We start from the raw sequence: 11,338 nt of genomic DNA on the forward strand, positions 1-11,338 counted from the left end.
CCCTCCTGTACTCCCTGTTCACTCATGACTGCATGGCCAGGCACGACTCCAAACACTATCATTAAGTTTGCTGATGACACAACAGTGGTAGTCCTGATCCCCGACAATGACGAGACAGCCTATAGGGAGGAGGTCAGAGACCTGGCCGTGTGGTGCCAGGACAACAACCTCTCCCTCAACGTGATCAAGACAAAGGAGATGATTGTGGACTACAGGAAAAGGAAGACCGAACACGCCACCATTCTCATCGACGAGCTGTAGTGGAGCAGGTTGAGAGCTCCAAGTTGCTTGGTGTCCACATCACCAACAAACTAGCATGGTCCAAGCACACCAAGACAGTCGTGAAGAGAGCACACCAAAACCTATTCCCCCTCAGGAGACTGAAAATATTTTACATGGGTCCTCAGATCTTCAAAAGGTTCTACAGCTGCACCATCGAGAGCATCCTGACTGGTTGCACCACTGCCTGGTATGGCAACTGCTTGCCCTCTGACCGCAAGGCACTACAGAGGGTAGTGCGAACAGCCTAGTACATCACTGGGGCCAAGCTTCCTGCCACCCAGGACCTCTATACCAGGCGGTGTCAGAGGAAGGGCCTAAAAATTGTCAAAGACTCCAGCCACCCTAGTCATAGACTGTTCTGTCTGCTACCGCACAGCAAGCGGTACCGGAGCGCCAAGTCTAGGACCGAAAGGCTTCTTCCCCCAAGTAATAAGACTCCTGAACAGCTAATCAAATGGCTACCCAGACTATTTGCATTGTCCCCCCCCCCCCCTTTTACGGTGCTGCTTGTCTCTGTTTATTATCTATGCATAGTCACTTTAACTCTACCCACATGGTACATATTACCTTAATTACCTCGACTATCAGGTGCCCCCGCACATTGACTCTGTACCAGTACCCCTGTATATAGTCTCACTATTGTTATTTTTTCTACTGCTCTTTAATTATTTGTTACTTTTATTTCTTATTTAACACATATTTTTCTGCATTGTTGGTTAAGGGTTTGTAAGTAAGCATTTCATGGTAAGGTCTACACCTGTTGTATTCAGTACATGTGACAAATACAATTTGATTTGATGGCGTCACCAAGTACTCGTAGTGCCAAGACATCGTGCTGAAGGCCGTCTTCCATTCATCCCCCTCCCGGATGCGGATCAAATTGTTGGCACTACGCAGGTCGAGCTTAGTAAAAAACCGGGCCCCACAGATGTAGACCCCCCTCCTTCTTGGCCACGAAGAAGAAACCTGCCGACACAGGGGAGGTGGATGGGCAGATGAKTCCCTGTTGGTGAGCCTCCTGGATGCACTCCTCCATAACCTTGGTTTCTGCCACCGACAGGGGSTAGACGCAGCTGCGCGGATGCGCAGAGTCTATTAGCAGGTCGATAACATAGTCCCAGGGGCAATGAGGAGGGAGACAGGTGGCGTGGGCTAGGGAGAACAACTCTCTGAGCTCCTGGTAAACCTCCGGGATGTTGGCCTGGAGGGCAACCACAGGACTCTCAACTGACGTGGAACCACAGGGTAAGGGAAAACAGGTCTTCCGACATCCGGGTGCCCAGGCAGTGATCTCCATCCTCGACCAGGAGATGGTGGGGTCGTGGCGTTGGAGCCACGGGGGGCAGAGTAGGACTTTGTATACGGGTGCCTAGATGATGAAGGGAAGGCTTTCTTGGTGCAGGGGTCCCATGGTAATGGTGAGTGGTGCTGTGATGTGTGTGATTGTCCCAGATCCCAGTAGTTGGTTATCCAGTGCTTGAACCGGAAAGGAGAGCAGGTATGATGTTATGTTCAGGGAGGAGGCAAGGGCCTGGTCAATAGAGCTGTAGAAACAACACATGAGGGACAGCTAGAGAGTGAAATCGGGACTAAAAAGAGTTTGGTGGAGAGTGATGATGAAATACTCACACCTACTCCAGGAGACGGATGATCACGGGGCCGTCCCTCTGCTCTAGTGGCTCCCAGGTTGGGACGTAGTGGACACCATTGAAGCTGGTGCCCCTCCTGACCACAATAGGGACAGAGCCCAAGCTGTCTCTGATGGCGTCYCTCAGCAGCGGGAAGGCATGTGGCCCCTACCTCCATGGGTTCAGGCTCTCAGAACGGTCAACGAAGGAGTGAGAGAGGCGATGGGGTTGCTGATGCTCCCGAAGAAGGTTATCCAAACAGATGGCCATCGCGATGAGTGCGTCCAATGAGAGTGTGTCGTCTTAGCATGCCAACTCCATTTGGACCTCTTTGCGCAATCCTCTTCTGAATAAGGTGCAGAGTGCTGGCTCATTCCATCCGCTGGATGCTCCCCAGTCCTTAATGATTACAAGCATTCCCATAACATGTTGCAGCCACTACTATGCTTGAAAATATGGAGAGTGGTACTCAGTAATGTGTTGTATTGGATTTGCCCCAAAAAGTGAATTGCATTGCCACATTTTCTGCACTATTACTTTAGTGCCTTGTTGCAAACAGGATGCATGTTTTGGAATATTTGTATTCTGTACAGGCTTCCTTCTTTTCCCTGTCAATTAGGTTAGTATTGTGGAGTAACTACAATGTTGTTGATTCATCCTCAGTTTTCTCCTATCACAGCCATTAAACTCTGTAACTGTTTTAAAGTCACCATTGGCCTCATGGTGAACTCCCTGAGCGGATTCCTTCCTCTCTGAAAACTGAGTTAGGAAGGACGCCTGTATCTTTGTAGTGACTGGGTGTATTGATTCACCATCCAAAGCGTAAGTTAATAACATCACCATGCTCAAAGGGATATTCAATGTCTGCTTTTTTCTACCAATAACTCCCTGGTCTTTGTGGTTGAATCTGTGGTTGAAATTCACTGCTCAACTGAGGGACCTTACAGATAATTTTGTGGGGTACAGAGATGAGGTAGTCATTCAAAAATCATGTTAAACACTATTATTTCACTCAGAGGGAGTTCATGCAACTTATTATGTGACTTGTTCAGCAAATGTTTTCTCCTGAACTTGTTTAGGCTTGCCGTAACAAAGGGGTTGAATACTTATTGACTCAAGATGTTTCATTTTCATATTTTATTAATTTGTACATATTTTGAAAAACATGATTCCACCTTGACATTATGAGGTATTGTGTGTAGGCCAGTGACAAAACATCTCAATTGAATCCATTTTAAATTCAGGCTGTAAATGTGGAAAAYGTCAAGCAGTGTGAATACTCTCTGAAGGGACTGTAGCAAGGCTCCTTCAATAGCAGGGTCCACTTCCTCAGACAGACCACCCTCTCTCTCACACAGTCCRTCTCACTCCTGTCCTGCTCTGACCATACTGGTGGTCATCTGGTTATGATCAAGGTTTTGAGTTGAGGACCACATTTTTGGAAAATGTAACAGTGTGTCTCAGCCTCAATCCAATAAACACATATCAGGGATCAGAGGAGCCTGATCCGGATGGTAATTTCAGTTGTCAGTGTTTTCATCTATCAGCATCGTATATTGTAGAACTAAATCAAATCAGATCAAGTCTTATTAGTCACATGCGCCGACTACAACAGGTGTAGTAGACCTTACAGTGAAATGCTTACTTACGAGCCCCTAACCAACAGTGCAGTTTCAAACAATTACGGATAAGAATAAGAGATAAAAGTAACAAGTAATTAAAGAGCAGCAGTAAAYAAATAACAACATTCACAGGGGGGTGCCGGTACAGAGTCAATGTGCGGGGGCACCGGTTAGTTGAGGTAGTATGTACATGTAGGTAGAGTTATTACAAGTGACTATGCATAGATGACCACAGAGAGTGGCAGTGGTGTGGAGAGGGGAGGGGGGGCAATGCAAATAGTCTGGGTAGCCATTTGAGTAGATGTTCAYGAGTCTTATGGCTTGGGGGTAGAAGCTGTTTAGAAGCCTCTTGGACCTAGACTTGGTGTTCTGGTACCGCTTTCCGTGCGGTAGCAGAGAGAACAGTCTATGACTAGGGTGGSTGGAGTCTTTGACCATTTTTAGGGCCTTCCTCTGACACCGCCTGGTATAGAGGTCCTGGATGGCAGGAAGCTTGGCCCCAGGGATCTTACTGGGCTGTTCGCACTACCCTCTGTAGTGCATTTTCTTGAAACATGCTGGTATTACAGACTCGGACAGGCAGAGGTTGAAATGTCAGTGAAGACACTTGCTAGTTGGTCAGCGCATGCTCGCAGTACACGTCCTGGTAATCCGTCTGGCCCTGCGGCTTTGTGAATGTTGACCTGTCTAAAGGTCTTACTCACATCTGCTGCGGAGAGCATGATCACACAGTCTTCCGGTACAGCTGGTGCTCTCATGCATGTTTCAATGTTATTTGCCTCGAAGCGAGCATAGAAGTAGTTTAGCTCATCTGGTAGGCTCGTGTCACTGGGCAGCTCTCGGCTGTGCTTCCCTTTGTAGTCTGTAATGGTTTGCAAGCCCTACCACATCCGACGAGCGTCAGAGCCGGTGTAGTACGACTCGATCTTAGTCCTGTATTGATGCTTTGCCTGATTGATGGTTCGTCGGAGGGCATAGCGAGATTTCTTATAAGCTTCCGGGTTAGAGTCCCGCTCCATGAAAGTGGCAGCTCTAGCCTTTAGCTCAGTGTGGATGCTGCCTGTAATCCATGGCTTCTGGTTGGGGTATATACGTATGGTCACTGTGGGGACGACGTCATCGATGCACTTATTGATAAAGCCGATGACAGATGTGGTCTACTCCGCAATGCCATTGGAGGAATCCCGGAACATATTCCAGTCTGTGCTAGCAAAACAGTCCTGTAGCTTCATCTGACAACTTTTTTTATTGATCTCGTCACTGGTGCTTCCTGCTTTAATTTTGCTTGTAAGCACAAATCAGGAGGATAGAATTATGGTCAGATTTGCCAAAAGGAGGGTGAGGGAGAGCTTTGTATCCATCTCTGTGTGTGGTATGTAAACAACTACGAAGAATACATATGAGAACACTCTCAGTAGGTAGTGTGGTCTACAGCTTATCATGAGATACTCAACCTCAGGCGAGCAATAGCTCGAGACTTCCTTAGATATAGTGCACCAGCTGTTATTTACAAAAATACATAATCCGCCGCCCCTTGTCTTACCAGACACCGCTGTTCTATCCTGCCGGTACATCGTATAACCAGCCAGCTGTATGTTGATATTGTCGTCATTCAGCCACGACTCCGTGAAGCATAAGATGTAACAGTTTTTAATGTCCTGTTCGTAGTTTAATCTTCCCCGTAACTAATCTATTTTATTGTCCAAAGATTGCACGTTTGCTAGCAGAATTGAGCGAAGTGGGGGTTTATTCGATTGCCTTTGAGTTCTCAGAAGGCGGCCCGCTCTCTGGCCTCTCTTTCTCCGCCTCATCTTCACGCAGATCACGGTTGTCGGGGCCTGTTCCCGAGGAAGCGTATATCCTCCGCCTCGGGCTCGTCAGAGTCGTGAAAGAAGAATAAGGATTCTGCTAGTCTGTGGTGAGTAATCGCAGTCCTAATGTCTAGAAGTTATTTTCGGTCATAAGAGACGGTAGCGGCAACATTATGTACAAAATGAGTAAAATAAATATTTTAAAACAACACAGATAAACAAACAAAAAAATACAATCGGTTGGGGGGCACGTAAACATACCTACTGTACCGGTGGCATAAAGCCCAGAAAAATGGTCTGGTGATTGGAAAGTTGGTATTTTAATTTCCTTTGGGGTACCTGGGCTCCCGAGTGGTACAGCGGTCTAAAGGTACTGCATCTAAGTGCTAGATGTGTCACTACAGACACCCTGTAGTGACACATCCAGGCGGTATCACAACTGGCTGTGATTGGGAGTCCCATAGGGTGGCACACAATTGGTCCAGGTTTGGCTGGTGTAGGCTAAATAAGAATTTGTTCTTAACTGACTTGCCTAGTTGAATAAAGGTAAAAAAGAAAAACATATTTTGTTCTGTTCTTTTTTGGTCTGGGAATAAACAGTTGTTAAATGTACCATGGCTCTACATTTGTACAAATATTGCCTGCTGCTATTCCCTGACAAGTTGCACCAGAGATGGGCTTTGGTTGTACTACATTTGTACAAATATTCCCTGACAAGTTGCACCAGAGATGGGCTTTGGTTGTACTACATTTGTAACTATCTGGGACTTTGGCATTTGATAGAGTTTAAAAAATGCAATTTATTTGTTTTTAGAGGCAGAACAAATCCTTCGTAGCATGTTTTGGCAGTAAGACATTCAGCATACTCGAGTACCCAAGGGACTCATGCCAGGTTCTGTTTTCTGACCCCTGTGAAATAAGGTAGAAGTGGTTTGTATCATATACTGTAGCGCAATTTCAACATTCTTTGATGTCATGTCAGAAGAAAAACATTATTATTATTAAGCCAATCAACATGTGATCTCCATGGCTCCTCATGTCTGCCTAGTACATGTCTCAGGTCCAGTGTTTGGGTTTGATTTCCACCCAGAGTCCTCCAGGTTTCAGAGTTTATACTTTAAGACTGATCACATTATATGTTGGCAAGAACAACCATGTGGACCAGCGCCCGAGGAATCAAGATGAAATTAAACAGCAAACTAGTCAATAAAACCTTCCCATGAACATGTTCAAATGGTCGCGTTGATGTAGACCTCATGTGTATCAGATTTAAGCTTCAGGTTTAATCCACGTCAGAGACATGTTGAAGTTGCCACGGAGGATAGTGGATAATAAACATCTGGGCCCAGATTCACAAAACACTTGTTACTCGAAAACGTAAGAAGCTTCTTAAGAAGAAAAAATAAGTTCATAACAAATTTTGTATGTGCAATTTCTCAATAATATCTTAAGATTTAATCATTTTCTTACGAACTTCTCAAATATGTTCATACGAATCTTCTTAMGAAGTTTGTTGCTAGTCAACCGATTTATCTGGCTATCTAGCTAGCAATGGCAATCATGTTAGCATATTTCCTACAGAGATTACTGTTCTAAAACATGTTCTTGGGTTTTTAAAAATCAACACTGAAACTTTCAGATTAACTTTGTGAGTGAATTAAACATGTTCAATTGCTTTCATGAGCTTATTCTCACTGCCCTGCATTTAAGACAAGGGTTAAACTATCTGGAAATTAAGAACAAATCCCAAAACTTTATTTTCAAGAATCACATTTCTTCTTAAATGTTTGCTTAAGGAGAAACATAAGACATAGCGCAAGTACATTTCCAAGAACGTTTTGGAAGAATACCAACTTTGCTTAACTTTCTTCATAAGTCTATAGTTAGGGGGTTAAATTGCAGTTAAGAAGACATTTCTACTTAAGAAGGTTTTATGAATCTGGGCCCTGGACTGTACCGGAAATACTGTTCCCACAATCTTCTCTAATGTTGCTGTAATCACAACTGAGTTCTACAGTATGTGGAGGACATGTGTGAAGTGTGATCATGCTATGATGGATATTATGGATATTTCTCCATCTCCATGATATGGCTGATAGTGAAGGTTGAATCATAGTCAGAGCAACATTCTGTTGCTTAGCAGTGGAATGGGTGTGGTAGTGTCATTGACAGTTGGCACCCTTAACTGATCAAATCAATATGTCTTACAATAAATAAATGCACATTATTTTGAAAGAATATATGTGAAATAATTTGCATATAGGAAGGGTCCAGGAAATGTGGTCACAATGCAGACACAGTGGATGGATAACAGACACATTTTAATATTATGTGTAGACACATTTCTGGAAATGTGGACACAATCAGAATGTAGACAAGATCAGGACAAAGGACCCATGTTAGCACCAGGTATAAACAGGGCTTAAGTTACATTCAAAGACAAGGAAGTCAGTGAATTTAGCCACACACAATGTACACTGAGTATACCAAACATTAGGAACCCCTTCCTAACATTGAGTTGCACACCCCCTTTTGCCCTCAGAACAGCCTCAATTCGTCAGTGCATGTACTCTACAAGGTGTCGAAAGCTTTCCACAGGGATGCTAGCCCATGTTGACTCCAATGCTTCCCACAGTTGTGTCAAGTTGGCTGGATGTCCTTTGGGTTGTGGACCATTTCTTTATACACATGGGAAACTGTTGAGTGTTAAAAACCCAGCAGCGTTGCAGTTCTTGACACTAAAACCAGTGCGCCTGGCACTACCATACCCCGTTCAAAAGCACTTAAATATTTTTTCTTTCCCATTCACCCTCTCAGTGGCACACATACACAATACATGTCTCAATTGTCTCAAGGTTTAAAAATAAGTATTTAATCTAGTTTGAAAAGCGCCATTTACTCCACGTGGGCTAGCCCACTAGCAATTTGAGATCCAACCAATGAGCCCCTTGCCATTTGAGTGAAAGCTAGCAAGATGCACACACAGCAGAGCGAGAGAATCTGCACATATGTGAAGTAGTACACAATTTTCGGGGACCACTTTTGGCTCGTGAGCACTACTTTAACTCCTGGCTAAAAGTATGCAAAAGTACTGGAGAATCTCTTTAAGTGAGAAAGATCTAAACTAATAAACTGGATCAGCTTACTTATTGGAAAGGGGGATACCTAGTCAGTTGTACAACTGAATGCCTTAAACTYAAATGTGTCTTCCGCATTTAACCCAACCCCTCTGAATCAGAGAGGTGCGGGCGGCTGCCTTAACCGCCATCTTCAGCGCCCAGGGAACAGTGGGTTAACTGACTTGCTCAGAGGCAGAGCGACATTTTTTTACCTTGTCAGCTCGGGATTTGATCAGGGAATGCCAGGCTACCTGCCGCCCCAAGTTAACTACACATTCTCTTTCGAGGACTTGTATACCGTTTAATAGATTTTGGAAGATTTCGGTCAAATTGGACATGTACTGCATGGTATTTAGTTATGGTGCTTCTTTTGACATGTTTATGTTGAGTCCATGACCAAGTGTGGGTTTATTTTGGCACATGTTCTTTCAAAACTGTACATGCTGGAGGTTTCCCAGTTATCAAAAATGTGGACACCCCCCTTTCTTCTCGTTCTCAAGAGTTTGCACTACAATCAAAGATATCAGTCTGATCTACTGCTTAGTGTGATAGGGTGACACCACCAATGTGTTTCAATTATATGAAATACAATTCAGGGGTTACGAGGGGGACCATAGAACCCATTTTGGTCAAACGTGAGAATGGCCATTATGGAGAGCGATTTTAGTTTTTTAAGCATAAACATCTCAAGATAAATCATAACTGTCTGTTGGCGAATGGAACCATACAAGTGTGCTGCTCTAGAAATGTATAATTGGCATTCAAATTGTTTCAATATATGCCTTTAAGCAGACACTTTTATCCAAATCGACCTACATGTGCAGGATCTTAATTTGATCACTGTTACAGGATAACTTTCCTGCAATGCGAATTGTAAAACGTGTAGAGTATATGGGGTTTAAAAAGGCTTCTGAAGTTTGTAATTTCCACTTTGAAATTTCAGACTTGATTTCCCCTTACCATTTTTTTAATCAACCCCTACAAAAATGTTCATTAATTATATTCCAAATGTCCTGTTGCTGCAGGATTATTTTCCTGCTGTAGCAAACAGGGTGAAATTAAGATCCTACATATATATATATATAATCAAGCATGCACACATTTTGTGTGTATAGGTGGCCCCATGAATCAAACCCACTATCCTGGCATGGCAAGAGCCATGCCCTACCAACTAAGCTACAGAGGACCACTCAGTTTTTAGTCAGTCTCACATAACTGTCTGATACCATTCATGCAGCTCTCAGGTTTGAGCTGGCTCCAGAGGGCATAACATAAATAATCTAGAAATAACATTGAACATGTCTTGTATATTTTGTGTGTTCCTGTGTGGCTCAGTTGGTAGAGCATGGCGCTTGCAATGCCAGGGTTTTGTTCGATTACCACGGGGGACCAGTACAAAAAGGAAAATCATGAGAACGTATGCACTCACTACTGTAAGTCTCTCTGAGACATAATTGCAGTGGACAAGTCCAATGACATAGGTACAGAATCATTCTGCTACTGTCTTTTTGTGATTGCCTTCATTCCATTTAAGTGTATAGAATAGGCATTTTTATACTGACAAAATATACCAATATAGAGAAGGTACAGTAGATTTATACAGGTATGTTGCTGTGTAAATTAAAAACATACTCTGGAACTAATAAGTACTGTTTTACCTCAATTAGCCACACAATCCCTAGTTTGAAAGCCATTGGGGTTTTTTTGGAAGCTGTGTGGCGGCATTTCCCAACCACATGGGCCAGCCCCCTAGAAATTCAAGTTTCAACCAATGAGCTTCAGCCCGTCGCCAGAGAGAGAGCGAGAGCAATGACGTAGTGCACAAATCTGCACATTCGTGGCATAGTACGCAATTTTCTGGGACCCCTTTTGGCTCGTGAGTGCGACTTTCAGAACTACAACAAATGAGTAATTACAGTGGCATTATTACAGCTTTAATGGCAGATCAGCAGTGTAAATATGACCTAAAACAATCACAATATTGTTTATGGACAATTCATAAGCCATTTGTCATTCTTACAGCTTTAATGGCAGATCAGCAGTGTAAATATGACCTAAAACAATRACAATATTGTVTATGGACAATTCATAAGCCATTTGTCATTCTTACAGCTTTAATGGCAGATCAGCAGTGTAAATATGACCTAAAACAATRACAATATTGTRTATGGACAATTCATAAGCCATTTGTCATTCTTACAGCTTTAATGGCAGATCAGCAGTGTGAATATGACCTAAAGCAATTACAATATTGTCTATGGACAATTCATAAGCCATTTGTCATTCTTGCTTGTAACATACATCGGTGTAGGAGTGATAACACGTTCCCAAGTTTGATGGATATCCATGTGACTGATGGATGTTCATGTGACAAACTTTGATTGGTGACATTTTCATGTTGTCAAGTTGATCCTGACAATGCCTGACATGACAATTACCTCCAATACTGTACAGGCTAAGCCAGGTGGCATCTGACATTGTTTGTCTGAGTATGATAAGTACTTACAGAGCTCTACTTGGACAGCAAAGGGTCTCCTGAGAGAACACCGCTGTTTGTTTTGTTCCCCCTCAGGTTTCTCATCGAGGGCTTTGGTGGTCTGATAATGAGGACAACTGAAATCTGGCCTCCTGAGACTGGCTTCAGTAGACTCCCTGGAACTCAGGCAGGGCAGCAGTAGAACCTAGCAGCACTAGTCCTACTTATTTTTCACTTCTTATGAGCCTTATTGCTGCCTGAGGGGCTCAGTCATAACTCAGCTAACCCTACATGTGATTAAACCACCTAAGACATGATCTATCCAATATTCCAAATATGACGTGTTTTCTCACTGGCTAAGAGGGGTATTTTTGTTTAGTAATTAAGAATCCATGTCTTG

The 11,338-nt window shown here is 43.4% G+C and overlaps 1 protein-coding gene across 1 annotated transcript in view; it reads left to right on the forward strand.

Annotated features, from left to right (window-relative positions):
• The window catches only part of LOC112075813 (5-hydroxytryptamine receptor 4-like), a 46,826-nt gene that overhangs the window by 33,546 nt on the left and 1,942 nt on the right, over nucleotides 1-11,338 (forward strand). The window lies entirely within an intron of this gene.

Source organism: Salvelinus sp. IW2-2015, unplaced genomic scaffold (genome assembly GCF_002910315.2).
Source record: "Salvelinus sp. IW2-2015 unplaced genomic scaffold, ASM291031v2 Un_scaffold3414, whole genome shotgun sequence".
NCBI lineage: Eukaryota > Metazoa > Chordata > Actinopteri > Salmoniformes > Salmonidae > Salvelinus > Salvelinus sp. IW2-2015.